Source organism: Passer domesticus, chromosome 5 (assembly GCF_036417665.1).
Source record: "Passer domesticus isolate bPasDom1 chromosome 5, bPasDom1.hap1, whole genome shotgun sequence".
NCBI lineage: Eukaryota > Metazoa > Chordata > Aves > Passeriformes > Passeridae > Passer > Passer domesticus.
Window position 1 is genome coordinate 52433104 of NC_087478.1, and position 20131 is coordinate 52453234.

The 20131-nt window shown below is 42.5% G+C and overlaps 1 protein-coding gene across 2 annotated transcripts in view; it reads right to left on the minus strand.

Moving 5' to 3' along the window:
• Window positions 1-20131, minus strand: part of CHST11 (carbohydrate sulfotransferase 11) — a 159402-nt gene that overhangs the window by 138609 nt on the left and 662 nt on the right. The window lies entirely within an intron of this gene.

A 20131-nucleotide genomic window follows, 5' to 3' on the forward strand; every position in this document is an offset into this window, starting at 1 on the left:
CTCAGATATTGCCAAATTACACCAAAATTAAAAAAAAAAAAAACCTAGTCACATAATTACTAAGAAACTTGATGGATATAAAAGGATGACTTAAAATTTGTTACTGTGATCACATACACAGGAACAGAAGTCAAGACAGGACAGAAGAGGAAATTCCCAAATACAACAGGGACAACATGAATTAAGCTTGCAGCCCATTAGCACTAACCTGTATTCAAATACCCTCCTAAATATCATTGCATGAAGCATGAGATGCAGCAGGAAAAGCACAGCATGTTGGAAAAAGATGTTTATCAAGGGAACACTTTCATTTGCCAAGCAGTGCTTCATATCCATTGTCACAAATTAGCATTAAAGCCCTGCATCCCCTCAGCCAACACAAAGCACATGCCAAATCTATTTTAGTGTTGTTCCCTTATATTAGATATAGAATTCACATGCACAATTCACTGATAGAATGAACATGGATTACATTCTAGTTCATCTCAACATCATTTAGTACCATTTATTTCACATCAAATTCGAAGACGTTTCAAGTTCCTTAGCAACAAACTCAACCAAATATACAGGGTGGCACTGTGTAGAAGTGTAAAATATACTGATACAGGCAAATATCTCTAGCATGAGGCCCTCATCCAGTAATCCTGGGAGTATTCAGCAGTTTAAATCACTGTTTGTACAGCCTCCTGGGCCAACCATCACACAGTGCTGAGAAGGTTCAGACACCAGGACAAATGCTACTCTACTAGTTCATGCACAACTTCTGTCCCATCTGCAACAAAACATGCAGGAAGCATCTTGCACTTAAGTGGCTGTCTTACAGGTGACTTCTGAAATTCAGGTTTGCATGCTTTCTTCAGATGTTGGATTCAAATTAGGTCTCACTTTGCTCACAGATTTCCCACTGTGTCAAAATCTTAACATAACCACAGACATTCCAAGTAGCAGAACTTACAAGCAAAGTATGGAAATAAGTGAGAAGTGCTCAGCATGGACCAGGATGACTCAGCAGGTGATCTTTCATATATATATACACACATATATATATATATACACATATACATATATATACACACACACACATATATATATATAGCTAGATGAGTAAACAGGGGTCCCTGGGGAGGAGGGCTGGTTGTCACTTCAGAAGGGTGGGTTTTGAATTAAATAAATAATACACATTAGTAAGTATTTTATGTTTTAAATTCTCTGAATTCTAATGACACTAAATGGGAAAAGCTGAAGGCAGAGCCCAAAACCAGGCTGCCAAGTACTTAAACTTCCCCATGGAGAACTAGCAATTTCAGATGCTGTAGGTCAGTTAGCTGATAGTGATCCTACAAAACTATGCTATAAAAAGACTGTTGTAGCTCAGTGACAAAATAAGAAATGAGAAACTTTTCTTTTAATTTCTTCTTAAATACCTTTTCCATAATCTTACACACACAAAAAAAAAAAAAAAAGAAAAAGAGCTTTTAAGTTTTCTCCTCTCTCATTTTGCTGAATTTCTCTAACACAAAGTAGCTATGAAAGCAAGAAACTACTAAACTGTTCATTGAGGACAGCAATTAAAGGTGCTGGAAGGAGAGGGCATAACCACCAGGATATGAAGTTCCTTTGGCTGATTCCCTTGGCCAAGTAGAACAGCCTCACAAGGCAGAGGGAACACCAATCCCCACAGCTCAGTGCCATGGGCTCCCTTCTGAAAAATGTGAAGTCACAAAGTTTCTTTTCCCTGCTTCACTGGGAGCCACCTGAGGGATACAATTTCATCTCAATTGAGTAAAGCAGACAGAACTCAAGAGTTTCAACTTCCTTAAGCAAGTAAGCTTTGAAAACAAGCAATTTTGCAGCAGGAGATAAGAAAAAAGAAAGGAAGGGTCAATGAAAAGTTAAATAAAGACAGAAAAAGGTCAAAATAATTTTTAATGGAATACTAACAAAGGAAGTCAGATGACAGTGCTGCAGTGTTCTACATAGAGAAATAGTCTAGTGACTAAGTAAAACAAAACACCAAAGGCAAAGGATACTGTGGAGTCATGCCTGATCAAAAACGTTTAATTAAGACTCTGGGGCTGGTTCAAAGCCACCAGAAACAGTTTGAAACAAAATAAAATTTTTATAGCACCACCAAAAACTATTGTTGTTAGGACGTGTTGGAGGTCAGAGAGCTTACACTGAGCTTGGAATAAAAAAGTTAAGTAAAAATAAAAGAAAAAAACCCTTTCTCATCTCATTTGTGTCCACATCACAGAGCATTCCCAGGAAGCTTTCACTTGACCTGAAAGCAGACCCTGAAGCAGCTTAGACCGACACAGATCCTCTTGGCTTTCAGCGCTCTCTGTGCCCCAGGGAGATGTAGAGGTGACCTAGAACCAGAATATTTTCAGCACCCAGTCCACATTCAAAGCTTCATAAGTTCTTCTTAAAACATAGGAAATCTTGGATTTAGTAATTATATAATCTCATCCTTGTTGAGAATGCCTCCAAAACACAGAAGCTATCATAAAATTTGGATCACTAATGAAGAGAAAATGCTTTCTGAGCTCTTTGGATCCTGCCAAAAAAGACACAGCCGTTCTCGCCAAATGTTGCATTCTTTGCAATTTCTAAAGAGACGTGCCTCTTCCCTGTACCAGTTTTTAACTGGCTCTGTTACAGTCCCCTCCAGATTCACTTACTGGAAAGGGAAAATAGAAGGAATCAACTTAGAGACAACAGAAAATCTGCTTCTTGCTGAAACTCTGATGCTAAGACTCCAGCTCTGACGGAGCTGGGGTAGGGCCACCCTGAGAGCTCACCTGGCTGTGACTGTGCATGGTGTCACCTGCCCCGATCTCACTGCCTGTTTGCAGCTGCACCTCCCCAGCAGCTCTCACACCACACTGACCTCCTGGGCCAAGGCACCCACTCCCTAAAAACTGCCCGAGACACGCACAGGCACACACATCCCGCCAAAAAACATGATTCTGCTGAAGTGCCTGATCAAACAGGTAAGTGCCAGAGATGCCAGAGAAGTGGGGCTGGAGCAGTCAGAGCAGACAAGGACAACAGTATGCAGGTGACACACATCAGGTGACACACAGAAAACTAACGTAAGAAATACAGAATGGTTTCAAAAAATGAACAGACTCTTGCTCCAAATGCACATCCAATTGTTTTACCCCTGTTTTTTTTTCACAGCATTTCCCTATGCCTTCCACCTGTGACCTCCTGGCAACCCCATGCTGTTCACCCTCCCCTCCCAGCTGTCACTGTAGTACCTCACACAGATGAGGACAGGCAGAAAGATGATTCTATGGAATGAGTGTTTTCCTCCACTTCAGCTATGCCAATCACTTCATTTTGAAAGCCGTGCCTGTAAGGGTGATTTAAAGGTGTAACCTACAGCTACAGGCACATCTGAAAACATTCCCTGGATTGGCTTTTCATCACTGTTAGCCATAAGCACATTAGTCCTACACAATGATGCAGCAGCAGCTACATGTGACTATCTCCCACAAAGCTGCTGTCCTCTGAAGGCTACCCAATCCTGCCCAGCCTCCTTCCCTGAGGGAGGGCAGCACATCCCTACTCATAAATGCTGCAACTTCAAACACAGACAAAGCCACTGCCTTCAAACATTCATCCTTAACTCCCTAGCAACAATTCTCTTTTGCCAGAATTCTCCATGCCACTTGCACTTTTTTATTTTTACTGAAGTCTCTTCTTATAATGCTTACAAGTACACAGTCTCACCTTCATCTTCAATAAGTCTTTTAAGCCTCAAAGAGTGAAGATTTTCAGTACAATGGTGAATTTTTCAGTTGAAGTTTAAGTATGGAACAAAATCCCACTTTAAAGTAAGATGCCTCAGTCTGACACTCAAGCTTGAAACAAAATGACATTTAGGCTTTGATCCTCAGTCTTACTCACAAGTCAGCTTTGGAAACAGACCCAAAGTTATCAAGGGCCAATCTCTGAATCAATTTCAAACACGACCCAAATTGTCAGTCTTGCAATTAAGATCCCCTTTGCAGAGATAACATTGTATAAATTGACATAAATTCAAATTCTCCTTCCACAAACATAAATTTTTACAGCCGGATAACTTAAACTTTCCATTTACAGTTTGGCTTCACCAGAAGTCCAAGCCCAAGACTGAGCTCTTGGATGCCATGAAATCTTGTCTCTTTCAGACTAATGTAAATCAGGAAGATTTGGGGGGTTTTTTCAGACAATATATGAAGATAAAACAAGATTCATTTGTTTTTCATGTCAGTGTTGTATCTGCTTTGTCTTCTTGCCTTCCTTCAAGGAGAACTGGCAACACCCATACTGCCAGCACTATAGTAGACCCTGAAAAAAACCGAGCAGCATGACTGCTTCTGCCATTGCAGTTCTACAGCAAGCATGGAAAGATCAAAATAAAAATACCAAACAAATCCACTGCCAGTCTTGCTAGAAAAGTCCTAATAAATTCTCCTATGGCTTCTAAGCATTCTTGGCCATCCTGTTAACTTGTGCTTCCCAGTCAGTCCTGTGCACAGGTAGAAATACCTTCCTCCTCCAGCGGCATTGCCCCGGAGTAATATATTTCAGGAAAAACAAAAGCAGTCAAGTACAAGACAGAAATCACAGCTAAGAATAACCAGTGGTGAAACACAAACCCTAACAATATTAATCAATAATGCATTATAAAAATGCAAGCCTTAGCAGTAGAAAGTGGCATACTAAATTGCTCATAAGAAAGGATTAATATATTCCTGTCATAATGGAATTGAGTGACACATGACTGAGAATTAGGAGAGCTTGTCCTTACTGCTGAAGATAAACTGCTCTCACTGTTACCTCCCAATTTAATTTGAAGTATGTGTTAGCACTGATAACCCAGCCCTAAGGTGGTGACTGTCAGAATGAAAAGCATGGCAACACTGCAAAAGAATATTCATTTGCAAATTAACTAGGATACATGGCAAAAGGATAAAAATGTAAATTAATAATTAAAATTTTACTTATCAATGTATTATTCCAACACAAACTGCAGAATCTGTTGCTAGTTAGGTTGACACTTCTCAGCTGAATCCACGTTTCTTCTGCTCAGTCCTTCAGAAGTACAATTCCCTCCCTCCAGACGAGCCTTCTGCAGAGCAAAGAGTAAGAAGCCCCAGTGTGCAGCAGCTCCCTTTTCCCACACGTACAAAAACGCTTCTCTTGCTTTAACATCAAGCTGCAGGCAATGGCTCGGCACACTTCCTACTTGCACCCAGAGGTTCCAGTGGTGTTCTTTATTTCATGAAAGCATTTCTTTTAACAATATTAAGTTCAATAATCTCTTTTTAATTATACTGAAATTCTGACTCAAAAAACCCCTACCTGGTGACATATTTCTCCTCAGTACTAATGCTCACTAATGGGAGTATTTGAAAATCCCACATTTTAAAAGCAAGATCTAAAAATCCAATTAGACATGTGCTTTGATCAGCTTTTGCCTGCTTCACCACCAGTTCCAGCTTGAGAGGCACACCAACATGAACCATTAGGAATGGCCCAGCATGGAATAGCAGAGAGTGGTTTGCATGCCAGCACCACCAGAGCAAGATAAAAGGACCAGCAGGCAGAAGAAGAGGAAGCAACAAAAGCCATGACCTGAAATGTTCTTGCCTGTCACCAGCCAGCTCTACCAGGGATCACACACTTGGAAAGCCAGTCCTGCCCCTCTGTGAACACGTGCCAGGCTATGTGTATCCTTTTAGCTGGAAGTTACTGGCTTTCCTTTGAATAAATATTTCTGATGAATATATTCCCCTAGGAGGGACTGCTCCTCCTACATTATGCCTTTGCTTTCTGTCCTGAAAGTATACTCATATTTAGCATCCAAAACTGAGAAAAGTCTAAGAAGCTAAGGTTAACTGCAACCCACTACACGAAACATGAAACCCTTACGACCATGGTGGTGGATCAACTGGCACAGCAAATTCTTCTCACTGCCTACCACTTGTCTCTGGGCTCCTCTGCAGCCCAAGGCCATCTGTGAGGGCTGCCAGAAGAGCTTCTTCAGGAGTTGGTAAGTTAGTAAATCATAAAAATGAGCTAGCAAGCCTACTGCCAGAACCCTGATGGAACCAAGATATCTCAATTAACTGGACCAACCTTCCTAGAGTTGCACCTCTGTCACCAGGCCCATCCCTTCCTTCCCAGAGTGCTTGTCCTTGTACCACTGACATTGTCCAAAGACACGATCATTCAGTAGTAAGCCTGAAGCTCACTAGGTTGAACTCCCAGCTCCTCCAACCACTGAAGTTATGGACACATGCTAGGAAGGAAGTTAGTTTTTACTTATTTGGCCAGTTTACTACAACCTGGTCTCCCAACACAGCAGGTGACCCACACAAGAACATTGCAGGGGCACAGCCCATCCCAACACAGATGTCAGGAGAGCATGCTGCTCACAGAGACAGCTCAGCCCAGTGCCCTACAAAGCAGGACACTGCCTGTCCCAGGAAGGAGGCCACAGGACCAACTTACAGAGCACAAGCTCACAGTATTGGTAAAAGGCATTGCAAGATACGCAGGGAAGAACGCAAATGGGAAGCTACAGACAACTTGTGCTTGGCTTACCATGCTGCAGACATGGGTGTACATACTCCTACTCCAGCAGTAATGAAAGGATGAGTGTTTTCTCCATCCATACCTCGGAGCTCCCATGTAGCCTGTATCTGACACAAACCCATTTCAAAGAAATTGCAGAAGTGAGGTGGTAATTGGGGTCATGCCCATGTTCACATTTGAATTTGAATAAAGTTGTCAGAATTATCCATTTGGTAGCCAGCCAGGTATCCATTTTGTTTTCAGCAGTAATTTGCTTTTCCATTGTGCTGGTGATACCCCCCTACCTATGTTAACTGTACAGGTTCAGAGAAGCTCTGTAACACACATCACTGTTGCCACTGCATGTCAGGCCCATCAGACTCCTGCCCTCAACCTCTGCTTTGTGGCTGCCATAAGGACCATGCTTCAGTTGAGCCACAAAGGTGGACTGTGCCCTGGCGCTGCAGAAGAGCAAGAATAGAGATAAAAGCAAGGCAGGAACCAACCCCTCCTTCCTGACAGCCAATTGCTTTGGTCCACTTGAACAGGAACTCATCTTTGCACCATCTGTTCTGGATCAACACCCTTCACCCTTCCCAGTCACACTTTTGCCATGAGTGCAGAAACACGGGGTTCTCAGATCACGTTCATTTACAGCACAACTCTCTTGCAGCTGCCTTGCCTGCATATGAGAAAGTGAGATGCATTTGAGGCATAAGTGCTCAGCTTGCAACTGACCTGCCAACCTTGAGCTGTACTCACAGATTATTGGCAGCCTGGGAAGACAAAGCTTCCCTGCTTCCTGGGATCAACCTCTTCTCCCCAAGGACCAAATTACAACGGGCAAAGAAAGAAGCAATTAAATAAAATCCATTATTTTTTTCCTGAACTTGACAACATTTTCATGTGTCAGAAAACAGCAAACCCATTTGCCAAAGGGCACAGGAACAGATGGGAACTGAAAGGGCTATTACAGAAATTAAGCATGTAAACACTGGTTGTCTGCTCAAAGCCCCGCTCCTGTAATTTCCACGTGTGCAGTATTTGATGTGGCCATAGCACCATTACCACATGCCCTCACTTGAGGAAGATGGGTGCACATTTTTCCAGTTTGCTACATTGTGCTTAAAACTGCCTGCAGCTAGGAAACATGACAAACATGACAGAACCCTGCTATTTCCAGCAAGGGAGTCAAATGTGAAAAAAAGACACCATGTGTATTTTTAGGCTATAATTGAAATTTTAAAGTGGCCCCTCTCCCGAACATCTGAACAACGTAGTGTCCAAGCAATCCACTACCAGCCACAACTTGTGACAGAGCAACATTTCTCATAATTCAATGCAAAATTAATCTAACAGACGAGCAAGAAGCAGACAAGCACCAGAACTTCAGACACAGATATATCTTTTATTAGGCTTGACTGTGAGGGGGATACAGAAACTTAGAGGTCAGCAGAGGAGTGAAAAGGTAGGAAGAAAAGCATTCCTAGATGCCTTGCAGTGATGACAACGAGTCCATCTCTTCAAAATGCCTCACTGCAGTTCTTAGTCCTGTGCACTTGTGGGAAACAATCACACATGTTCAGCAAGACAGATGGGAAACATTTTGCTTCCAAGACTGAGGTAAAAAATACCCTTTCAAACACATTAAGTAGCTTCAATTTCCCCACCTTGCACTGCAGGAAGCATTACTTCTAATGCCCCAGAATTCACAGAAACTGAAAAAGATGCTAGATTGAGATCTGAGGCTGCTCTGAGCAAACATTCATGAAAAGCTGCACCAAAGTTTCCTTTTTCAAGGAACAAATATCAACATGTCCCATAGGCACCACAGAAACATGGGGGTCTAAAAGGGAAGGATCTGGGAGAGCATCAGCCAGCAGCTGCAGCCCCTCACAGAGACAGCTGCTGATACTTTCATGACTTTGACTTTAAAACTGCAATAAGAGACGAATGAGCAAAGTGCAGGGACAACACACTTTACAGAGAGGCAATATTTTAATTTACAGCTATGTTAAACATTGGTGCATGAATGAAAACCCAGGATGCATCATGCACATCAGCTTGATCAACACGTAAAAGCTTTGCTCACATAGCAAGACCATAGAAAGGATACAGTTTCATTGTATGTGCTTTTTTTTTTTCTTCCTTATTTTAGTAAACTTAGATTTGCTGGCAAAACCTCTAGCAGACCTGGACAAAGAGGTAAAAGAAAATTAAAAGAGAAGAGGCAGACCTTTTTTCTACCTATATTGATCCAGTAAAACCTTCACTGGCAAAAGCTGTCCAAGCACAACACTATCAAGCGTAAGTCAGGGTTGCTATTCCGGAAAACGGACTTCGAGGCACAGGTGTGGCCTCCACCTCAGTGAGGTCTCATGGAGGCAACACTTTGTACGGGAGCTTTCAAAAGGAGCTCTCAAAGCCCCATGTATCTGCACCAGGAGCATTTTCCTGTTAGGAGCACTCCACAGAACACAAGACTGTCCACAACCATCATCCTCACAAGCAGAGAGCACACTTGAAGGGGGCTGCAGAGGTGTTACTTGGGCTGAGCGCCGGGAATTGGGTTGTGCCTGATATCTAGTTTGCATACAGTCTATTCCAAGCCTATAGGGAATTGCAAGCCTCACATCATATAAGCTAAAGAAATCCACCCCATACCTCCAGTTTTATTCCTGAATGTGCCACTAGCCTGGTGGAAAACCATTAAACAAATCCCAGCACACATACCCTTCCTGACCATGCCTCAGTGTCCCTAGCTATAGAGTGAAAAAGAAAGCATGGACCTACTTTGTGGACCATTTTGAAGCCTTCTGATTAAAGTAAGTATCAACTGCCCCAGAAGTACAGTTGGACCCAAATTCTTAAAGATTTCCGGAAACACCTCTCCTAACTTGCTCCCAGTGAAAGCTTCAACTGCAACAGACAGCATGAAAGCACAGACTCGCCACTAACCAACATACAACACACATGGCTTGACACTCAGCAGTGTTTACAGGCTCCCAAAATGCTGAAAAAGTACACCAGGCATAAACCATTCTGGCAAAGTAGGAGTGGCTGAGGTACAATCTGATGACAAGAGATCCCCACACGGCTGGAATGGGAACCTAAAATAAATCTCCTGGTCACATCCCAATGAATGCAGAAACAAGAAAAAGATAACACACAAACAAACACACCAAACCTAAAAGGCTAAAAGGAAGGGGGGAAAAGCCTCTGTAAAGACTGGCAGTGGCAAAAACCCCTAGCTATTTTGGACAAACAAGAATTATGACCTGTTTCCCTTGGTGCCCAGGCGCACTGGGGGGAATGAGACATTTCTAGCTGCACAGAGTTCTCACAGTACTGTGTTATCATGCATTTTGTTTTGCATCCTCTGCAAATACTCTCCTCTCTCTGCTCTGGAAGATTTTCTTTAAAAGTGTTCAGGAAACAGGCACAGAATGGGGAAAGACTCACCAGCAACACTGATGTGCTCTGGGGAGGAGAGAAAGAAAAAAAGGAAACAAAAACAAACCACAAAACAACCACAAGCTGGCTCAAGACAGCCATACACGAAGACAATTTTAATTAAATCACGTCTGTCTTATATCATCTATTTCAGCTAATTTAGCATCTCAAACAAGTTTTATCTCAAAATAGTTAATAGCTCTAGAAGCCCCAACTTTTTTCACTGTTTTTTTTCTTTAATGCAATTACATTTTTGCTGCTGCACGAGAAATATTAATAGCCTTTTCTGCATGAGACAGAGAAGCTATACAGGAGAAGAAAGCTTTGATCCTATTGATGATCTGCATGCTGATGGTTACATGCAGCTTGTCTGTCAATGTAATTTCTACTGAAGCTATTGAAAATAGGCAGCAGCCCTCTCAATACTTCAAGCATGCATCTCTATAGGAAAAAAAATTATATTCTCTTGACTGTAGAAAGGACAAGTAAGTGGGAAAACAGACAAGCAAAGCTGTTGTTGTTGTTCTACTGTATATTGGTCTGTAGGAAGACACAGAGGGACAAATTCTGCTCTTCATTATAGTACCTTTGATCCAGAATTGATCTAACCTAGCCAATGGAACTGACCCAGATTTACAGGGGAGAAAGAGTTCAGGGCTCCACCCAAGCCTGCAATCCTATATTTCTACATCCAAGGGAAAAGTATACCCTTCGTACAATCCAAAATCCTCTGCTGTAGCACAGTAGACTTGACCCAGAACTCACTAAAATCAACTGAAAAGCAACCACGGTCTCCTCCAGCCCATTATGCAGACCTCGTGCCATCCACCCACCAGCAAATTCCAACCACTCAATGTACACCTTTCAGGAAAAAAAAAAAAAAAGGAAAATCTTATGTCTTACCCCAAATTCAACACCCTAGCAGGGAGCCACGTTCACCCTATCTGAGCTTCCCTAACCTTGCCACAAAGGACAAGTAAAACTGATTTGGGAAGAGAAGGAATGTGGAGAGGCAGAGATTATCTGGCACAGTCCACAGGATTGCCAGTGCCACGGTGGCAGGAACTCTGCACAATGTCCAGCCGACTGATCCTGTAACAATTAACAAATCCAGCAAGTGGGACACAACAGTGCCTGGAAGTGCACGTGTCCACAGACACCCTTGCAGTCTATCACACTGCTGTATCACCCCAATGATTAGCAGTAACTTCAACTTCATAATTATGTGCACACATACACATACTTAATTCTACAGATGAAACGCTTATCACTATCTAGAAACTCAAATGTACTTTAGAAGTTAACCAACACCAAAATACACAATCAAGACAGGCTTTATCATTTTGTATTTATGACACCAACTGACACATTTTATTAATCACCAAGTGTTTAAATACTGTTAAGGCTCTCCTCCTCAGTTACTATAAATTTTCTGCCACCACTTCCTGCTGTAAAAATACAGATTACTAGAAGGACATATTCAGCTCCTGGTACCCACCAGCATGGGTGCAGAATGTGCTATTCCATGTCAGGTCACTTCAGATAATACAGACGTTTATGTTCTGCCTGCATATCAATCAGCTTTAAAGCACTATAATGCAAATAGTCGTTAAAAGGATTTTAACTACCTAAAGCTCTTTGTTTTAAGACAAGGTATTACAGTAAAGATCATCCAGGAGATCCAATTACAGTCATCTTATTAATTATATGTCTACCTTGCCTAATTCAAAAATCCCTACAAGCTATGCATTTTAAAGTTTTTGATTCTTCCATACAATCATTTAACAGCCAAAAAAGCATGAAAATTACTAGCTACAATGTCATTTATTAAACTAATTAAGAAGGCATTACTCTAAGGGTCCAGAAGCCCACCTATCTTGAGTGTCCATGTCTTAAAGATGAACAAAAGACAAAAAGAAAAAAAAAGAATCCCACAGTTCTCTGCTTTTTACAGAGTACAATGTGTTCAAGAAGTGGATTGAAACCCAACAAAGACTTTTATTCCTTGTGGATAATATATGTGCACTCTGCAATTAAAATCTATGTCTCTTATCACTCAGCCAAATAACATAAAAAGAGACAATCTTTTGATATTAAGATGACTAAGGAGGGCATCTTTTAGCTTGAGACAATACTCAAAGCAGCAGCAGCAGTTCCTCTGCAGATTGAGCACAGCTGAGGATGAAATCCTGCTCTTTTACCTCCTGGAGAAGAGACAAAGAGGGGCCTGATCCTGCAAAACCACGCACTGATCACTTTACTCATGTCCTTGAAACCAAGGCTGCCTCCCCCTGCCAAAGGAAAGGCAGACAACATTTACAGGATGTGAGCATTTCACACCTGTTTTCGCACGGTGCAGTCCACCTACCTCCATGGCATGTGTTGGATAGAGCTACCATCTCCCAAACCCCCAGAATCACAGTGCTGTGAGAAATTCTGCTTGATTGCATTGATTGTATTTTCCATTTCCCCCAGAACCCTTTTCCGTTTTTTCATAGGAGTGTGAAGCCATCGCAGCAGTGATTGATAGTAACGGAGCAAAGTCATCCCTCAGTGTCTACAGCCTAGCACAAACAAGATGATGGCTACCTTGAAGAGGCATTCTTACTGTTTAAATTGATACCCTGACAAACTATAAAAATCCTGGCTCTTCTACAGCCTCTACAGCCTTCTACATTAATTCTACCAGGAATTAATAAAACGATTCCTCTGTAAACCTTGATGTTTCCAAATGTGTAAGTTGAGAAAGAGTAGCAGAAATGAGAAACCACACTTACCACTCATTTCACTTAGTAAAATAACAAAGGCACCTATGTGGAGCACGTGGCACTTCTGGGATTTCTTTTAATATCAAAGAACTTCATACTCCTTACAGCAGCCTTATTAGGAGAAAAAGGTTTGCACTTCAGAAATCAGTGCATTTGGATTACCTGGGCCACCAACTACAGACTTTGTAGAGGGTGGGAAGATGGGTGAGTGCATGTGCACATTCACACACATTGTGTGCAAAGCCCTCTTTTTTTTTTCTAGTCAGCATTTTACAAGTGCTCATACTCAGCTTTTTTAATGCACAGATTCAAATTTGTCAGGGGAAAAGACATGAAATACTTAGTTTCCAAATCTAGCCTCAATGTCAGTTACTGTGTTCTCATGAACATTTTCCTTCAAATGTTCCAGTGGCAGCCATCTAATTTTATTTCTTTTAAATAGCATCCCCTTCTGATGCTTGTAACTTGAATGTTAATGCCTCATTCAGGACCTCATCTCTAATGTGTAAAATTAATATGACCAAAAGAAAAGCCGTCATCTGCTTTCATTGCCAACACTGGGCACAGTGTAAAAAGCAACCCAAAAAAGCATTACTATTTTAAAATAACTCCAAAAACCTTGGATATTTAAATGTTAAATGCGTAAGGCAGTGATTTTTTTTTTTTTACACAAGGAAGCCTTCCTTGACTCCCATGGACACAAAGCTTCCTTGCTGCAAATTAACAAATGTCTGTGCTGCACCTACTTATACCACGCTGTTATCTGAAGTCCTGTTAGCATATCACAGAAATGAGAGTCCTGTCATCCACTGGGGCTCTCTGAGGCTTGCTGCCACAGCTTTTCAATCTCTGAGCTCCCAGAGTGGAACTAGCAAAACACACAGCTCCCACAGACATGCCTCCCCTCATGCAGCTCCCATGTCCTGCCTGAGGGGCTCCCCACCAGCCTCCAGGGATTGGACGTCACAGGAAGGGCAGAGCAGAGGATGCACACTGCCACGGGATAGTCAGCACCCTCATTCCTTTATTCCTTATGGATAAGTGCTCCTAATTTGTGCACAAGTTGCCTTCCATTAATTAATTCCTAGTGATGCTACAAGTGTTATGACAGCCCCAGAGGACACAGGGGAGGAAACTGAAATCTAACATGGGCCACTGATGTGGAAACTTACAATTTCAGTTTCACAGAAGGGATCTACTCCAGACAATCTCCCCAATAGCTAGCTCCTTATGAAGGAACATGTGGAGAGGGCAAGAAAACAAACCATATTCATAGATCAGCATTAAATGAAAAGTGGAGGATGAAAACATTACACAAGAGAAGCAACCCAGAGCCCAAGCGTATATGTGGTAAAATTTTGGTTTATCCATGAAACCTGAGTTTCAGGTGCCAAACAATTACATCAAAGGGGGAACATACTGCACCCACCGCAGATTACAGTCACAAAATTGAAATCCAAGAAAATCCCTGTGGCATTAACTGCAGATAATTAGGAACTGAATTCTTTCACTGGTTCACAGTAGTCTCTGGTGGTCTCAACTTCTAGCTAAGAGCACAAGGCTTGTGCCAGAAACACCACTTGGTCACACACAAGAATTCTGCCCATAACGAAAGGATAATATCTATAACCTGGGTACTGAAACACAAATAATGAGGAATTAAATTAACTCAGTTGGAATTGTGACTGTAAGGACAAATACTTTGTCCACAGAGATCCTACATGATTGAGCTACAGGGAACAGGAACATCCAAAGTATGAACATGCTTTGAAATATTATCCTTGTAAGACAGTAAGTGGCTGCTGAATCTAAGTAACCCACCACAGACAAGTCTTCATCTTTATCCTGGACATGCCAGGCCCACACATTCCTGAACTTAATTTCGTTCTTTTAATGTGAAGGGGAAAACTCCTCTTTTCATTGATTTCAAGTGGGCCCTTCACCCATGCATCTTATGCTTCATTTTATGTACGTTGACACTTCAAGTCACACACAGAACTCAAACGTTTGCTTTGAACAGCACGAACAATCAGAAAAAAACCCATCAGATTCAAATCATTGTGTCCCCCATCCCAGTTCTTAACTCCCTCAGGATCAACTTAGAGTTGATACATAATACATATGCATCAGCCCAAAAGGCTTGAGAGGAAAAAAAACTGTGCTAGAATGACATTCACACAAGGACAACTGCAGCAGCTTTGTCAGGCAGGATTTGATATAGTACATCTGGCAACAGTCAAACAAAATACAGTAATGCTGGCTTTGGAAAAACTAACATGAATCTAATTTCTTCCAATTGTCTGAACCACTTTTAGAGTTAATTACATGGTACAGCACAAGATAAACTACCTGCCACTTCTGAAACGTAATGGAAGCAACTTTAGAATTCAGAAAGATGCTCATATTTCTGAATATGAAATAAAAATGAGATACCAGTTGTAACGAATCAATTGTATCAATTTATTCATAAAAAGCACTGGACATTTCTGCTCTAGATGCTGTTTTACTAAGTTCAAGACAAAGTTTCCATGCATACTGACTTTATCTCTGGAAAAGTTACTTAAACTAATTCATGACACTTCACATCTGTGAATAGAGTGCCTGTGCTCTGAAAGTTAGGACATATATTCCCAATACTGATACACAGTAATAATAATAAAAAACTTATAAAAAGCTACATAGTAGAAAATATAACAGTGGAGTAATAAATATCCTGATAAGTTAAAACATTATAAGACATGACTGCGACATAATTACCCAGGTAATTTTTGCACAGAGACATTTTTATTTCTTCAGTTCAGCGAGCAGTTGTTGCAAAAACCGACCTACACTCATTTGCACTGCAATAGAAAAAGCTGCTCTTCTAATAAGATTCATATTCACCAACCAAGAAGATTTTCACAAGATACAAAGGGCAGCTTAACTCTCAACTCAAAGCAGTTCCAGAGTACCAGTCTCTTTGAGCAGAGTGACCAGAGTAGGTTTGCTCACACTGATGACAGTTCCATGGAAAGCTATGAAAAGCTTTTATAGGGACACCAACAAACAGATACAGCACACGGCAGGGTTTCTGGGGGATGGATTTCATTGCATGCAATTAAATGAGGGCCAGTTCTTGTGGCTGTCAAATTTCTCTGTACCCCAAACAGAATAATTTAAAATCAGTATACAGGGTCCATCAAAGGAATGCCACATACCCAACTGCCTTGCAGATCTCATTCTCCTTTGTAAGCAAGAGAGAAAGCAAGGATCAATTGCAAGATGGGAGACTGCTGCATTGATTTTCAAACAGAATCTGCCATCAAAACCAATGGTGAGCTTGTCTTCAGACATAAGGAAAAAAAATCTCCTGTGGTCTGAGTTGTTCTGATATTTGAGCAGAGGCAGACATCAGCTATCAGCCATGCAGTGCTGCATATGTAACTGAGATGATCATGGAGATGAGGCAAGTCTGACCTGCACGATCTAACCTTCATCAGCATCCAGAGGAGAGCAGTGCAACACTAAAACAGGAGATGGAAAACTGAGGAAAAAAATGCAAGTGGGAGGGATGGGAAGGGAATCAGGTTTAGAATAAGTCAGTTTCATAAACCTGTCTGAGGTAAGATAAAGATGGTATTAATTATCCTGCCTCTGTGAGGAATTTCACACTTTGGGGGATCCTAACACACCACCAGTGTGACCCCCAGCCTGGCAGAGCAGCTCCTGCCTCACAGGAGTGACTCACAGTCCTCTGCCTGCTGCAGCTGGGAAGCCTACAGAACAAAGCAAACACATCTGTGAAAGTGTAGGCAGGCTAAAGACCAGTGAGCAAACTGATTTCACGGGAAACACAGCCGATAAAGATATGATGGGCTATCACATAAAACCCCAAGACTGCCCTATTTCACACAGACAGAAGTTCCAGGAGCATGGAGCAAAAATAAGCTTGCACTCAGTTATCTAGATAGCACATGGCAGGAGAGTGAAAGGGGAAAATATTTGAGCAAAAGAGTCAGGGAAAATCAGCTATATATTGCTATATCTCCAGCTACAGCAAACACTGCAACATGTTTTTTTTTCAGTAAAGGCTAGACAGGCAATAGGAAAACACATCGAAGTCCCCACTACCACTTCTTCCCTCGGGACCCAACACAGCTTCAGATAAGCCACAACAGCCAGGATCATCTCCAGCATTTTCTTCACAGTGGTTCTGAGCACTGGAGAGCTGCACAATTCACCTTCCCTCAACAACAACTGGTTGGGAACCTAACTCGGGAGGGTGGGTTCCCAGCTCTTTGGCAATCTCTGACAAAACTCAAGACAATGCAAAGGTGCAATAACCAAACAGCACATTTACAGCACATTTACACATTTCCCAACAAAGAATGGGAACACAGCCAAAAAGAGAAGATACAGTAAAAACCACCTGATTTCCTTCCAGCAAGAATGTGTTGGTATTTGAGATACGGAACAAGGGATACATCATATGCTTTTGCAAAGACAAGGCTAAGCTCATCTTCCCAGCTTCAGACATTAGGTGTGTTTGTGTTGTTTGGGGTTTTTGTCTTTTTTTTTTAAAAAAGGTTTCTGTTAACTACATAATTTTCTTTTCTTTTTACCCCAAAGGAAAAAAAAACCTATCAGCAGAAATTTGTGTCTCAAACATTTCTAGCAAGAGTTCCATATTCAGATCTCCTAAAATGGAAAATCCCCTCTAACAGATAAATCTTTATCTTAACGCGGATGGGGTTAGACTCATCATCTGGTGGCCTCCTAGCACCTTTCACCTTCACTTTCTCTCACCTGAAACTGACGAGACAGCTCTGTAAGCAGCCTCCTGAAACTCACTGAGAGAACTCTGGGGCTCAAGAAACTGACAGTAAGGACCTGACACTTCTCGTTGAGGATTTATCTGAAAACCTTATTTTCTCTCCAAAAGGTTTGGGTGGGAATTTTTCATCTAATTCTGATTGCAAAGTGCCTCTGCCAGAGAGCATGGTAAGCAAGAGCATGTCACAACAGTGACACTGGCAAGCCAGAGATGAGAGACAGCTCCCTCCTGCAGCCATCCAAAGACATGCCGCAGTGGAGACCAGGTAGAATTTAGAACCCCCCTCAACAACAAAAAGGACATTAACCAAGATTTTGAAAGCTCTTAATACCTCCAGTCCTGACATACTCTGCCCAGGATCTGGCTCCGGTGAATTCTGACTCACAAGAAAGGTTACGAGCACATGTTACAAAAAAAGACTTAATTCCTAAAAATTATCCACTACCCAACGTATACCACATTCACGGGTCTACCACCTCCCTCCTTCCTGATCCTTCAGGAACTCCACATTCATCTATCAGTTGCGTTACCAGGATGGTACCATGTACAATGGCATAACAGACACCTGGGGGAGCAGCAGTCTGAGCCCCACAAACCGTGGGGAACCCACTCTGCGCATGACTAAAGCGGAACTCGAGAACTTGCCAGCAGTTTCTGCTATGGAAACAGCCCACAAAAAAAAAAAAAAAATCAGAATAAGTTATGATGAAAAAGGCAAAATACAGGTTATGTTCTATTTATTTCCATATCTACTCCACTCACACTAACAACCTAAATACATGTCACACACGACATGGGTGCACATTATCCTCCCGGTTATTTCACAGCTTCGCATTCTCTCCTCAGAGCTTATGCTAAATCCTTTGAACTGTACTAAAATATCAGCCTATTTATAGCCTCATAATACAATGAACAAAAAGCCATAATCTCCAATAGTTAACTATAGAGCACATTGAGAATTCTTAAAAGATGATTTTTCTACATTCAAAAATTCACAGAAGAATATTTAGCCTAATCTCTCACCTACTAAATGTTAAGTTTGTGTTCCAGCAGTGTAATTCATCTGAAACAAGGGGAAATAATAAGTCTTGGCCAAATTTTCTGAATATGTGAGCAAACTATATAATCTGTGGAAATCCACCAATTAAAATATCACACTTCTATTAAATTGGTGAAGCCATGTTGCAACCCATAATTCTGCATGGTGCCTTGAAGAGCAGAAATAAAGCCTTCTCCAGGTCTGCTAAGGACTGAGCACTCCTTGTGAAACCAGTAAGCATGGCACAGACACAGCAGGAAAAAGAAGAAATATGCTAATTTTTCCAAGAAGTCGACAGGTATTAACACAGATGGGCACCATACAAGAACACATTCATCAAGCAAATTATACCAACTCTGGAGGAGCAGGCAGCTGATAGAAAAACACCAAACAGGACTTGGCTTCACCACAGAACAGCAGATCTACTGATTCCTAATTCTCTCAGTGCACCAAGCCTCTACCATTTGATGAAAAACTCTCCAGAAAGTTTAAGGAAAAATCACTTCTCATAGAATCATTTAGGTTGGAAAAGACCTCTGAGACTGAGTCCAACCACTAACTCAGCACTGCCAAGTCCACCACTAAACTACGTCTCTAAGTGCCACATGCACATATGGCAACTACGGGAGCCACAAACAGGGAAAGAAAAAGTCGATCTGAATAGGTCCTTTTTCCTTTTACTGCGATTCCCTTATCAGCTACAGCTATGTGCCTGTAGGCAGGACGCTTGAGAGGTGGCAGAAGACAATAGCAGGTACGGCAGGGAAGGCTCGCCTGCTGAGGAGTGCAGCCAGCCTGCCAGCTACAGCTGCTGGCCCACGAAGAGGCATCACTCCCTCTCACCAGCGTCGCTCCTCTGCTCAGCTGTCAGATCCCTCCAGAAAGACACTGCAAGTGCAATTCCCACGTCATTTCTCAGGCAGAAGGGGGAAAAAGTGAGACAGACAGACCAAAATGATTTTTTTTTTGCCATGTTGGACAAATTTTACCAAGCTGCACAAAGCATCCACGAGGGGTCTGTGCACACAGCTGACACCTCGTGAAGTTTCCACAGCCCAAGCCCACCTTTGTGTGAATCAGTAGCTGATCTACGTGGGACTTCCCTGGGAGCCAGCATCCACTGCCCCCGGTACAGGTCCGTCCCTAGGATGAGGGAAACCGGGAAGCTAAAGTCTCTTTAAGGCGTGGAGCCGAGGTGATCCCTGCGCCCCTGCACAGCGCTCCGCAGCCTGCGTCCCTGCGGGCATCCGTGCCCAGCCAGCGGCTCCACCCGGGGCTCCTCGGCCGCCCGAAGAGCGGGACGCGGCCGGGCCGGGCAGCAGCGCCGCGGGCAGGGCCCCGGGCCGGGCCGGGCAGCCGCCCCTGCCGCTCCACACAACTCGGGCGAGCCGGAGCGGAGCTGCCGCCGGCGGTAGCGGGTGCCCTTGCTCGGCCGCGGTGTTCCTGACGCTTCCAAAAACGAAAAGATGGGAAGACGAAGGCCCGCGA